General features: G+C 38.9%; 1 protein-coding gene across 1 annotated transcript in view; it reads left to right on the top strand.

Annotated features, from left to right (window-relative positions):
* The window catches only part of LOC127977344 (extracellular calcium-sensing receptor), a 133,075-nt gene that overhangs the window by 25,736 nt on the left and 93,173 nt on the right, over positions 1-14,166 (top strand). The window lies entirely within an intron of this gene.

Below are 14,166 nucleotides of genomic sequence, written 5' to 3'. Positions count from 1 at the left end.
CTAGACTCTGGGGTACAGCCCTGGTAAACATGTAGGGATAAAAGGCCACAGTCTCTGGAGAGTAGCAGATCTACCTAGCAGACCTCCTCATTATGAAGAGATGCTGCCTCATTTGGACTTTGACACTCATTTTTATTCATTTACTCTGGAATTGTTAAATCCATATTGTAAATTTATAGACAGGTTTTTTTTTTCTTTTTTTGCACACACTATGGCATATTCCTTACAAAAAAGTTAAGTGTGATATTAGTTCTCTTTCTCTTTCTCTCGCTCTCCCTCTCTCTCTTTTCTATAATTGAATGAGCATCTGTTAAGCGATTGTGAGGCGTGTGTGGTGAGTGTGAGCGGTGTTTGCCCACTGTGGCAAGAACAGTTGCTTTCTTAGCACATCCTCAAGTTATGCAGAGGTCAGACAGATTTGGCAGCAGTATCAAAAAGATAATATATCTAATTATGAAGCAATTGATAGCAAAATTTTGGAAGAAATAGTGCAGCCCCTAAAATCATCAACCTGCAATCTTGACACACTTCCCACATCTTTTTCAAGTGTGCTAAACGGTTTAGAAACAGATCTATGTGCCTCACTTCTTTCTGGGACTTTTCCAGACTCCCTGAAAACTGCAGTTGATAAGCCCTTTCTGAAAAAGAGCAATCTTGATAACACAATTTTGAGCAATTATAGACCAATATCAAATGTTCCTTTTATAGGCAAAATTATATAATAGGTAGTTTTTATTCAGTTAAAAACCTGGACACCTGGACAATTTTCAATCTGGTTTTCAGCCACATCACAACACAGAGACAGCCCTCATTAAGATAACAAATGATATTTGCTAAAATTCTGATTCTGGCAAAATATCAGTGCTGGTATTTCTAGATCTCAGTGATGAATTTGACACTTTTGATCAAAAAATACTTCTACAGAGACTGGAAAACTGTGGGAGAGGTTATTATGTGAGTACAGGAGAGCATAAGTCTAAGTGGACGTCCATGTGGAGTCCCACAAGGCTCAGTTCTTGCACCACTCTTGTTTAGCCTGTATATGCTCCCACTAAGTCAAATAATGTGAAAGAACCAAATTGCCTATCATAGCTATGCTTATGATACCTAGATTTACTTAGCTTTATTGCCAAATGACTACAGCCCCAATGACTCCCTCTGCCAATGCATTGATGAAACAGTTGGATGTGCCAGATCATTCTTCAGTTAAATAAGGAAAAAACTGAAGTCATTACATTTGGAAACAAAGATGATGTTTTCAAGGTGAATGCATACCTTGACTCTAGGGGTCAAACAACTGGAAATCAAGTGTTATTCTGGAGACAGACCTTAGTTTTAGTAGTCATGTCAAAGCAGTAACTAAATCAGCATACTGTCATCTTTGTTTCCAGTCTTGAGAAACTTGTTCATGACTTTATCAACAGCAGAGTGGACTTTTCCAATGGTCTCCTCATTGGCCTTCCCAGGAAGACCATTAGAGAGCTGCAGCTCATACAAAACGCTGGTGCCAGAATTCTGACTAGAACCAGAAAACATCAACATATCACACCAGTCCTCAGGTCTGGCTTCCAGTTACATTTAGGATTCATTTTAAAGTACTTTTACGCGTTTATAAATCACTTAATGACCTAAATGCATTGCAGATATGCTCACAGAATATATTACTAACAGACAACTCAGATCACTAGAATCTAGTCAGTTGAGCCCCTTTCACACTGCACGTCGGACCCGGCATATTGCCGGAACATTGCTGGGTCGCCTTCTGTGTGAAAGCAACCAGCGCTGTGTGAACAGAAGCCAGATCTAATGCCGTGTCGAAGTGATGACGCATGTTATCGCACAACTCTTTTACCGGCTGTTTTGAAGGAAGATCAATGTTTGCAACGAAAATATATGTGCAAACTTTAATGAAGTAGAGATCAGTTTGTTCCTCACTTTCTGCGCTGACACAGAGATCGTCTGCTTGCTTCAGTGAAAGTATAACGTGCCTAACGTTTTCGACTCGTACATTACACGTCACGCGCTGATGTCACGTGTCGTTATGGGATCTTTACGGGTTGTGTGTGAGAGCACGCACATATCCCGGATAATCACTGGCAGTGTGAAAGTGCAAAATCTAGCGACCCGGGAACAATTGCCGGAACACTTTACCCGTGTATTTGCCGGAATGGCAGTGTGAAAGGGGCTTTAGAAATACAGAGGGATCACACAAAACAAGGAGAGGCTGTTTAGCTGTTTTAGATCACATTTCACTGCTGTTTATATATGCTCTATATAATCGTGTATGTGACAAATACAAATCTTGAATCATTTATTGAATGAGCACTGTGCAGTGACCAAACTGATTGCACTGTATTTTATGTAAAATCATTTTCTATGTTTAACTCTCTTAAATTATTTTTGAGTCAATTTTTAAATAATTTTAAAAAGTTTTTAAATTTCTTGTTTTATTTTTGTGATTTTTTTATTTTAGGTTTTTTTTTTTTTACTTTGTTTTATGTGAAGGACTTTGAATTACCATTGTCTTGCATTTTTCTCTTTTTTTTTTCTTTTCTATATATTTTTTTTTTTCGGTTGCTTTTAATATTTGTGGTGCATCGTGTGGTGAAATGCAGTTTCCTTGAGGGGTTTTTAGGCGTTAAAGACCCAACAAGTGCATTGCTGGGAAGCATGGCAGCCCAAAACACAAGCACTAGTTTGGAGTCTCTCACAATGGTACCACAGATTGAAATTGGTGTTCATTGTGAATGTGGAGACGTGCATTCTGGCCATTGGTGATATCTTTGGCAATAAATGTATTTTAGCAGCATCTAGAATTAATAACGCTATTGTTTTATTTTTTGAATTCAGTTGAGAAAGCAAACAAAGTTGTGGAGAAGGGAGTAGTAATTAGCGGTTTGTTTATCCCAGTGCTTCCCCTTTCTACACCTTCTAAAAAAGTAATGCTGCTAATGGTCCACCGTTTATTAAAGATAAAAGTTTAATTAAAGAAATGTCACATTTTGGAAAGATAGTCAGTCCTATGATACTGAAAGTATCAAAACAGGAAATATTGATTTGGTTGGAAGAGTCACTGTATCAAAGCAGAGCACTTTGGAGTGTATGAGTGGCTTTGATAGCGTAACGTCAAACTGGTTAAACCGCGAGAAAAGTTACCATCCACCAAATTTTTTTTTACTGTGCTTAATCCAGCTTTAATCACTCACCAAACATTTCAAAACTTGTTAGTTAAAAGCACATAACAAAGTTTAAAGGACAAAGACAAAGTTTACCAGTTCTAAGACACTATGACAAAGGTTACCGATAGTTATCTGAACTAACGTCATGATCACTGCCAGATCACTAGATATAAAGAAAACGTTGATTTTTCACTCGGTGCTATTCAATGGCAGTAAAAAATATGTCATTATTGTGCACTGCTGCTCGTAGACTAGCTCCAGTGCTCATTGCTGCGTTGCTAAATGATAACAACTCACCAGGACACTTCACCAACTCACCACTCATTCTCCTCGGACCATGTATTTAATGGGCTTTGACGGACATCAGTTCTTGGCAATTCCTCATTTGCCCTCTCACGTCTGGCTGGTTCAAAATTACAAGGCTGCAGGCCATCCTACATGTTAGCTCTTGCCACCTCTTCCTCATCCCAGTCAGTCCCTAAAGTTCTGATGCTGCGTTCCAGGCAGGTTTTTGAGCTCGTAATCACTATTTCATACCACAACTAACAACTTTGTATCGTTCCAGGCAAGTTACGCCAAACTTTCTGAGCGCAAGGAATTGTAGCTAGATTATTTATTTTATTGCAACGTTACATTGACCTAAAATAATTTTTTCAACATGAACCACTTCAATAAACACTGCATCCGTAAGCAGTATTATTGGTAGGGGCTCCCATTGTTGTTTCGCGTGCTGTGTGACATCAGAACTCGGAAATCGGAGTACATCGATCTAGTACGAGTTCACGGGTGGGAGGTCACGGGTTTGACTGCTTACAGTTTGACACTTTCACGGGTTTAAGGTTGGAAAACCACGGGTTACGGATTGCATGGAATGCGGCATCATACTAGGCTGAAGCTACATTTCCTCCACTTCTCCCCAACATGACGTCATCACCGAGTTGTGTAAAAAAAAATTTCAGGCTGTGTTTTTTCCCTGCCAGCAAAAAAAAAAAAAAAAAGGGTAGGGACACACGCGGTTCATGTGTTGTCTGCTTGAAAGTGAAGCACACAGTATCAGCTCTCGAGGGAGCTGACGGCTGTGATGCAAGCGTTTTGCTTCACTCTCAAAAGGCTCTCTTTGAGGAGGGAGCCTTCACTTTTTTTTCTTGCGGTGCCAGCCCCGCTTTCGCAGAGGCTGAGCGGTGATTGTGCTCGTGGGTTTCACTTTCGGATCCGCTGGAAGGAATGTAGACAAGCAAGTCCCTATCTTCTTCCTTAACCACCAGAACTGGTGCCCACTCTCAGGGGTTTGGAAGCCCGCGTTCGCGGTCCTTTTCCCCGGTGGGAGGGCGCGACGCGCTGCCTGTCTTTCTCTGAGGAGATCGAATTGGAAGGCGTCGATGAGCTCACCAGTTGTACCAGCATCAGTTGCACAAGCACCAGTTACACAAGCATATTATGCCTATTCTTTTATTATGCCCCTCTTTTCTGGGGCCATAGACAATTGTTTAAACCAGATGACCTCCACCCAAACAAACTTGATGCTAGAGTGTTTAAGGACAATATCTACTTTTCCCTCCATCATCCTTCAGCAGAGCGTGTCAATCCATTCAGCACACACACACCGGGTCCGAGTCATCATGTGGTTGATATATCCCACAAGGACACTGATAACTCCATGCAGCCAAAACAAGCACTGTTGATGGACACTATCCCGGCTGAGCCCTGCCCACCAGTGGTGGACGAAGTACACAAATCAAGTACTTGAGTAAAAGTACAGATACGTATAGTAAAATATTACTCCAGTAAAAGTAAAAGTACTCCTTTTTCAATTTTACTCAAGTGAAAGTACAAAAGTACTCAATTTTTTATGTACTTAAGTAAAAAAGTACTGAAAGATAGAGGTTTGCAATTTTATATAGGCTACTTAATTTAATTTTATATTAGCACATATTTTTAATAATCCTACTGCTCATACCTGGGATTTTTTCCAAAATAACCACTATATGAGTCAAGATATATTTTTGTTGTTGATATGGACTACGTTGATGAGAGTGATGTTCACTGTGAAGCTTACACTGTGATGTACCTGAGAGAAAACAGAGATGACCATCTGATCTTCACCAGAAAGAACAAAGTATTTTAAATTTGTTGTTTTACAGATCATCACAGTTATATATGACATGATAATAAGGCCTGAAGTTAGGAAGAACATTTTAAGGAAAATATTATTATATTTTCATAATGATTTTTTCCTTCTCAAATCTTGACTGTGGTGTAAAAACACCCCTGGTCAAACGGGGTGCATCACAATTACTGTAGTTACCATGTTCTGAACATCACATCCTTTCTTTTCTCCCCAGATGTAATCTTTATATATATATATATATATATATATATATATATATATATCTATATATATATATATATATATATATATATATATATATATATATATATTATACTGGAGCACCAACTAGCGTTCGCATATCACTGCAGCACATGATCGAGCCTCAAGTATCACCTCAACGCGAAACATATAGCAGCTAGCGTGGACTTTACATTTTATGTTGAACTATGCATTATTTTGTTGGTGCAACAGTTTATGTTGAACTCTTTATTGTTTTGGCCAAGGTTGTTGAGAGTTGGACTTAGTATGTTATGGCCTCTGAAGCAACAGAGAGATGTTTTCTAATAGTCAGTGTTTCTAATGTTCTGAATGTAATTGACAGTATTGTGTTTTACTTAAAAAAAAAAAACACTTTACAGAAGGTTCCAGCACCTATAAGCTTCCTGAATTTCTGAAATGTACTATTTCTAAATTGTTTCTTAATATGCTATTGCTACACTTCATGGCAAAAATTGCACTGGTCTGCTAGACTTGGTTGAACAAAAATAAACAATATTTTGTTGCTTAAGCTTATGTATTCAGTCATTATTCAATGGTATACTATAAATCCATGTGAAAAAAAAATACTTCTCACTGTTCTCAGGTCAAATATTTATATGCGATTCATTTCGATTAATTAATTACAAAGCCTCTAATTAATTAGATTATTTTTTTTTTTAATCGAGTCCAGGCCCTAATATATATATATATATATGTGTGTGTGTGTGTGTGTGTGTGTGTGTGTGGTTGAATAAAAAAAAATTATAAAAATTACCTCAAGTTAGCGCAAGCAAGCTTGTTAGCTAGACAGTTAGCATCAGCTAACAATATTTACTTATTTTCAGTACAGTTATGAATAAACATTAAGTCTGCCTACTCGTCTAGTTAATCCAAACAACGTTAATATAAAATGTAAAATAAAATAATGTTACTGTTGATAAACAATATAAAAACTGACGTCACATAGGACATGATAGCATTTTAATAAAACTGTTAATATTACGGCAAGCGGGGAATTTGAACATGCATGAGTTATTTTATTTAATCTGTGTTAGTTTAAGGTGTTTTTTTTTTTTACCTAAAACGCAGAGACGCTGATATCTGTCTCCATCGTCTGCCCTCGAGCATTTCAGCGGTATTAAATAGATCACTCTTTACAGCGAATTTAGTTCCCAACCAACTGACAATTTTGACCTAAATATGATTTTCAGTTACAATAATTAATCCAAAATTTCGACATTGATAACTTACTTTTAGCAACATCAGACGCACGCGCGCTCACAAGATCTCCCGGTTCTTTCTTCTGGAGACTCGCACTAAACGGTTCATTTGAATCAGTGAGTGGTAGACTCCAGAACAGCTGCAATCGGATCATTCTAATTCGTAAACGAATCATTTGGAGCGATTTGCGATCCGATTTAAAAGTTTATTTTGAAAAGACTCAGTTCGTTCATGATGAATCAGACACCGCTTCTGCGTGTCGGTGCACGTGATATATTATAGGGAGTAACGATATTTTTATGAAATGTAGTGAAGTAAAAAGTACGATCTTATACTTTGGAATGTAGTGAAGTAAAAGTAAAAGTTACTCAAAATAAAACTACTCCAGTAAAGTACAGATACTTGAAAAATGTACTTAAGTACAGTAACGAAGTAAAGCTACTCCGTTACTGTCCACCACTGCTGCCCACAGAGCTCCTCACAGACAGATTGTGATGTATCAAAACAGCTACAAGATTCAGCACCCAAGGACAGCTTTCTGGAAAACAGCCATGGAAGCCAGGACATATCAACATATCACAGCCACCAGAAACACCAGAGACACAGCCCATCTCACCAGACACATTATCCCTCTCTCCAACATCTCCACTTCTGTGCTTTTCACAAAAAATGGAGGAATTGGTGTATGCTGGGACCAAACTCTGTCACTCATTTGCTGCAAGCCCGCAGATATCAACAAAAAAACGGCGGGCCCCCCAACCACCATAGCCCGTTGGCCCTGCTCCTGTGAGAGCTCTCCTACCCCTGCCATAACACCAGGGCCCAAACCCTCATTCTGCTGAAGGTGAGATTGATGTTGTTTGAGTGGCAAAAAAGAAAAAGACATGCGTGCTGCCGGGGCAACACATGTATTATATTGTTTCATTTTTATGTGTTTTTCTACACCAGACCGTGTTGACTCATCTGGTTGTTGACTACATTTAATTCTGAGGAATAAAATGACATATTTATCTGACAATGTGAAGTTAGATGTACATGGCCTCTTGGGATGTAATTTCTTGTGTGAGAACATGTGTTTACCTCTCTTCCTCTGAGGAGGTTGAGGCAGTCAGGGGCTGCTGGGCAGAGCAGTCCCAACCATGTTCTAGCCCCTCTTGCCCGGGGTGTCACTTTTGTACTTCGCAGAAGCTAGAGTCAGAGTGGTGCTCCCAGGCCGAAGGCTTCTAGTGGAAAGCGGTTCTGCAGACTGTCATTTTCGCTGGATAGCCTTCGTCATAATGTCCTGACGCCTAAGGCCTAGGACTTTTTGAGGGCCAGCTCCCTCTGGTGAAGAGCAGTGTACACCACATTACACGGTGCCCGTCTCTTCTCAGTGCCCTCAGGAGATCGTTCTGCCAACCCTGCTGGTGTTCCAGGGTGCAGCGGTCTCTGGCGAGTGCTTCCCTCAGTTACCGCCAGGAAACGTAGCGGTGCTAAGAGGCTCATGACCTCCTTGGAGGTTTCCAGAGCAGCTAGTTCGGTCATCTCCTGCCGGTGCGCCACTTCAGGGCACCGAGCTAACTGCTCTGATGACACCAGAAATAAGTCTTGAGAGGCTGATTCCCTTAGTAGACTTTTTGGCAGCATGAAAACTACTGCCAAATGTGTCTCAGTGGGTCCTGCACACTGTAGTGAGAGGCCACAGAATCCAGTTCTGGTGGGCCACAAGCAGGCTCTGGTAAATGGAACAGAAGTAGACTCTCCCTGAGGATGGAGGCCATCGAGGTGGTCCCTCCTCGGGTTGCAGAGTCCAGGTCTTACAGCCGGTACTTCACTGTTCCGAGGAAGGATGAGGTGTTGTGTCCTTTTTTAGATCTACGCTTTTTGAAATGCTCAGTCAGAGGACTGAAGTTCAGCACACTTACACAGGCCAAGTCCAAGGACTGGTGTGTCACAATCTATCAAAACGATGCACTTATCTCTATCCTTCTTCATCGGAAGTTCCTGAGGTTTGCTTTTGGGATCAAAAGCCTACCCATACAGATCTTCCTCTGGCCTCGCACTCTCACCCCACACTTTCACGACTCAACCACAATGATGATTGGTTGATATGAGCTCAATCAGAGCAGATGGCGGTTCGGCATTGAGGTGTCATTCTTGCTCACATGAAAGAGCTGGGGTTAAGACATAATGCCAAGAAAAGAGTACTTTCTCCAGTACAGAGAACTACTTATCTGAGCGTGGTGTGGGATTCGACCATGATGCAGGCACGTATGTCACCTGCTCGGATCGAGTTGATCCTCACTGCAGTCGTGAGAGTGAGAGAAGGCCGGTCACTCACTGTCAAGAAGTGTCGGAGATTGCTGGGTCTGATGGCAGCTGCATCCAACGTGAATGCTATTGGCCTGCTGTACATGCAACCCCTACAGTGGTGGCTCAACACCAAGGTGTTTTCCCCGAAGGGAAACCCACTTTGCATGTTGAAGGTCACACGGCGGTGCCGAGAAATATTTTCCTTGGTTCTTGTCTCAAGGCCCGGTGCTGGGAGATCCTTGTCACCACGTAATGCTAGCGACGGATGCATCCCTCACCGGCTGCGGTGTGGTCATGAGTGGCCACCCTGCCTGTGGTTTGTGGAGTAGCTGCCATCCAACATGACATATCATCTGCCCGAGGATGCTGGCTGTGCTTCTAGCACTACATTACTTTCTCCCAGACCTAAGAGGTCACTATGTGTTGCTGCGCACCGACAACACAGCAGTGGTCTCTTACATCAACCACCAAGGAGTTCTGTGCTTATGCTGTTTATACAAACTAGCATACCAGATCCTTGTGTGGCCCTAGGGTGAAATTCCTCTCGCTGAGAGCAGTCCACATTCCTGGGCATCTTAATATGGGAGCAGACATCCTGTTGAGGCAGGGGCCGAGGCCCGATGAATGGCGGTTTCACACTGAGGTGTTGAAGCAAAGTTGGCCAGGTTGGGAGAATCTGTTTGCGAAAGAAATCGCACTACTGTCCCCTCTGGCTTCCTCTGGCTCATCCAGCTCCACTGGATGCCATGTTACAGACGTGGCTGAGGCTTCACCTGTACAATTTTCCCCCAATTCCTCTGCTCCCGGGAGTTCTGGAGAGAGTGCGCTGGGATGGAGTCCAGCTGCTGTTAGTAGCCCCGTTCTGGCCAGGCCGGGTATGGTTCCTGGGCCTGATTTCTCTTTTTGACGGCACTCCATGGGAGGTTCCCGTCAGGAGAGATCTCTTCTCGCAGGCGGAGGGTGCGCCCCCGCATGGAGCTTAATGGCTGTACGTGTGGTCTCTGGGTTGTTGAGACAGTTCTCCAATCCAGAGCTCCCTCAATGAAAAAACTGTATGCCTTGAAGTGGAAGCTTTTCACTTCTTGTTGTGGAGACCGCTAGCTCGACCCAGTTAACTGCCCGGTTGATACCTTCTTTAAATGAAGCTCCCAACTGAAAAGAAAATATTTGCTCTGATTGCTCTGTAGGTAAAAAGCTATAATATGGCTTACGATATCTGTCCTAAACTCAAATTACCTCTGTATTTAAAAAAAAAGAGTATTCTTTCAAAGTTTTGCTACCTTTTTGTTAATTTTGACATTATATCGGATCTAAAGCATGAATGATACTGTAATTTACATTTTTTTGAAAAACACTGATTTTTCAAAAACTTTTTGTATGTTATTTGTAGGCATCTTCTTATTTTTTTTTATTTTTTTTATACTTCATCTACAAGAATGTTGACTGATTTAGACTTTGTTTTACACTGCATATTTTATTTAACAAATTTCTTTTACTCTTTTTGTTCGGTCTACATTTCACACTATACTCAAACATGGAATAATCTTAGTTTTGACCAACTTTGAGTTTTGTTTTTAACTCTTTATTTTAAAGTGACCTTGTTTTAGGTTCAGTTACTCTGTAATTGTTCTGTAAAAAGGATACCAGATAAGATGTAACTAAAACTGTATCGACCGAGAAAAACTGCATGATTCCAGTTAGTGTTGTTGACTGGAGCGCGAGAAGCAAGTTTTTCATACTGAGATGGAGGTATTCGAATTTGGGATTTTCTGCAGCATAGCCTTGTAAAGCTAGTTATTACATTCTCTTCAAAGATTTCAAGGCAGTGTAACTTCAATTTAGTCTCACTATACCTATATACAGTTTTCAGAGTTATTGCCCCCTTGGTAAATATATGCAAAGAAAGCTATGAAAATTAATCTGCATTGTTTGTCCATTTAAATTTTTTAAAATTCAGAAAAATCCATAATTTCACTGAAGTACAATTGAAAGTGGTGGGGAAATTATGAATTGTTTTTATTGCACACCAGTGACTAGGAACATAAAATGGATTTTTCACAGGAGTACAAATACAAGTCAACAAAAAGGACAAATTCCATGAATCATCACTCACAAATGAGTAAAACCAAAGAATATAGTTCTGATATGCAGCAAAAGATTGTTGAGCTCTGCAACTAGAGATGTTACGAATATGCTGCAAATATGCCTGGAAGAGAATGTGTCTATATTGTCTTAAATCAAAGGCAAGAAGGATCACTACCATAGAATCACATTTTTTAATGTGTAAAACTGAACCACTCGCTGACACTCTGCCCCCTTCTAGTGCCCTCAGGTGAATAATGCAATTCATCAACTGCTAATATGTCATAGTGGCCTTTGTGAAATTATGATGCTTTGACCACCAGACTTGAAATACAATACTATATTTTAATGTACACAGAAAAAATAAAAAGTTTTTTTGGCCCACAGTTTTTTTAAAAAGAGTTTACAATTTTCCCATAGACATTTATAGTAAATTCAACAAATAATTATGATGAGTGTTAAATTGAATTAATCATGACATTTTGAAGTACAACTGAAATGGTATTTTCTTGTACCCCCCCATTTAGAACTTACCACTAAGGGTAAACAAGACCACAATGTCAAATACAAGTTTAGAATTTCCTTTTTAATTAAATGTCTATAATCTCTTCAGAGCATTAATTTGTAAAAGCATTTAATTTTGCTTTCAAAGGAAGGAATATTGGCAACCTAGCTAAAATCTTTATTTTCTGTATGTTTATGCTAGTTATTTCTTCATTTAGCCCTCTTGTGTTGTTCACAGTCAAAAGTGACTGGACACCTAAAATGTTTAAAATTTCAGTGCAATCAGTGTAATATATTTTTGTTTGCTAATATTTTTTTTAAATACTTTTTTCTTTTGTATTTTGAGATGATTTCATGGTTCTATTTAATATTTATGCAATATTATCATACATTTTCCCCACTGAAAATAATGATAAAAATATGTACAATATTATGCTATTACTTTTCAATTATGGCAGTATTTCATGTTAAAATAGAAAAAGAAAGCCTTTAAAATGCAATTTATGATTATTTCCATCTGGTGGGAGTAAAAAAAAAAGAAAAATTCTGAAATGCTATGGTTTAGCCACTAGATTCCTATAAAGCTCTGCATAAATGGCTTATAAATTATCCAGTTGTTTTTAGACATAAATACTTTTTATTAAGTTGTGGATTTGGATTTATATTAAGGCATTCTCAAAGACAACTTTTTGTAAAGGTTTATACTAATATATATATATATTTATATAAAAATATATATGTTTTTTTTTTTTTTTTTACGTTGGTAGGAAATGTCAGTTTTGGTGTTCATTTTACTACAGTCAAACCTGACCACAAAGAACGACATTCTATAACACATTTTATTATTATTATTACTATTTATTTAACCTTTATTTAACCATAAAAGACTCTCTGAGATTAAAAATCTCTTTCACGTGAGTAACCTGTCCAAAATGAACAGCAAAAGAATTCGTTTCATCACAGACTAACACAGTACGAACAAACTAAAAACACTTAAAACAATTACATTTCCGTGAATCATCTTCCATATGCCGAATGACTTCTTAAATTGATCCAAATACAGCAAATTTTGTAGCATAAATTTTGATTGAATTTGATACCGAGGCTGCATACACAAAAGCTTTCTTACCTAATTCAGATCAAACAAATGGAACAGAGAGAGTTTAATAGATTTGAGAACAAAGAAAATATTTCTCAACAGATTTCTGTTGTACAAGACAGCAAAGATATGAAGGCAACATCCCCAAGATGGCTTTATAAATGCATTGTTCTCCTACAAGACAAAGAGAGCGAACCCACTCTGTTATACAAGGCACAATGATGAGTTTGAAGGTTTACAATTTGATATCTTAGAACACCATGATAAACAGCATCTAAAGTAGAGAGAAGATATGAAGGTGCAAACTGATAAACCACGTCGTCAAAATCAAGTAGGCCACAGACAAAAAAGTAGCGGAAACTATTTTTTTTCTTGCATTAAATGACAACCAAAATTTGTTCCTGAAATAAAGCCCAAGCTTAATTCATTTTTTTTCTTTCTTCAGTTGAGTAATCTGTGAGCCAAAAGATAAAACATCATCAACAACGATGCCAAGATATTTATACTCTTCACGTTACCTTAGCAGGATCTGAAGAGAAATCAGCCCTGCACATTCTGTATGTCTCCCTCATCTATCACATTCAACTCTTCAGCTCATTCAATGGAGACTGCAAGACCTGAAATGGTTGCGTCAGACATATGGAGACATACAAAACGAGCAAGTCTGGGGTACTTCATGGAGAGGTTTGAGAACCCCTTCTAGCATATCATTTGGACACTAGATGTCAGTATTACTCTTGCTATTTTAGTAATTAAATGCCTGGTCTTATTATTATTATGAAAAAAAAAAAAGATACATATTGCAGGCCAATACAAAACAACATTCTGTACCGCAAGGGTTATGCGCTCAGCTTCGTTCCCTTTCTTGAGATAGTAAGACTTTGGTTCCTTGGGCTCCACTCAGCCAGTGTGTATTTATTTATTTATTTATTTAGGGACAGTGCTGAAATCTAAACTGTGGCTAAATTAACGAAAAATAAAGTAAATTAACTTAATTAAATTAATTAAATTCGTGGCTAAATTAACGAAAAATAAAGCCTCAACAAGTGTTGACATTTCCCAACACCACAGCAGTAATGACTTTATGAACTACTTTACTTCTAAAATCGATACTATTAGAGATAAAATTGCAACCATACAGCCGTCAGCAACAATCATCAGACAGTGCACTATAGACCCCCTGAGGAACAGTTCCACTCATTCCCTACTATATGAGAGGAAGAATTGTATAAACTTGTTAAATCATCTAAACCAACAACATGTATGTTAGACCCTATAACATCTAAGCTCCTAAAAGAGGTGCTTCCAGAAATCATAGATCCTCTTCTGACTATTATTAATTCTTCATTTTCATTAGGATATGTCCCAAAAACCTTCAAACTGGATGTTATTGAACCTCTCATCAAAAAAACACAACTTGA

The sequence above is a fragment of the Carassius gibelio genome, chromosome B18, assembly GCF_023724105.1.
Source record: "Carassius gibelio isolate Cgi1373 ecotype wild population from Czech Republic chromosome B18, carGib1.2-hapl.c, whole genome shotgun sequence".
Taxonomy (NCBI): domain Eukaryota; kingdom Metazoa; phylum Chordata; class Actinopteri; order Cypriniformes; family Cyprinidae; genus Carassius; species Carassius gibelio.
This window is presented reverse-complemented; position numbering and strand designations above follow the sequence as displayed.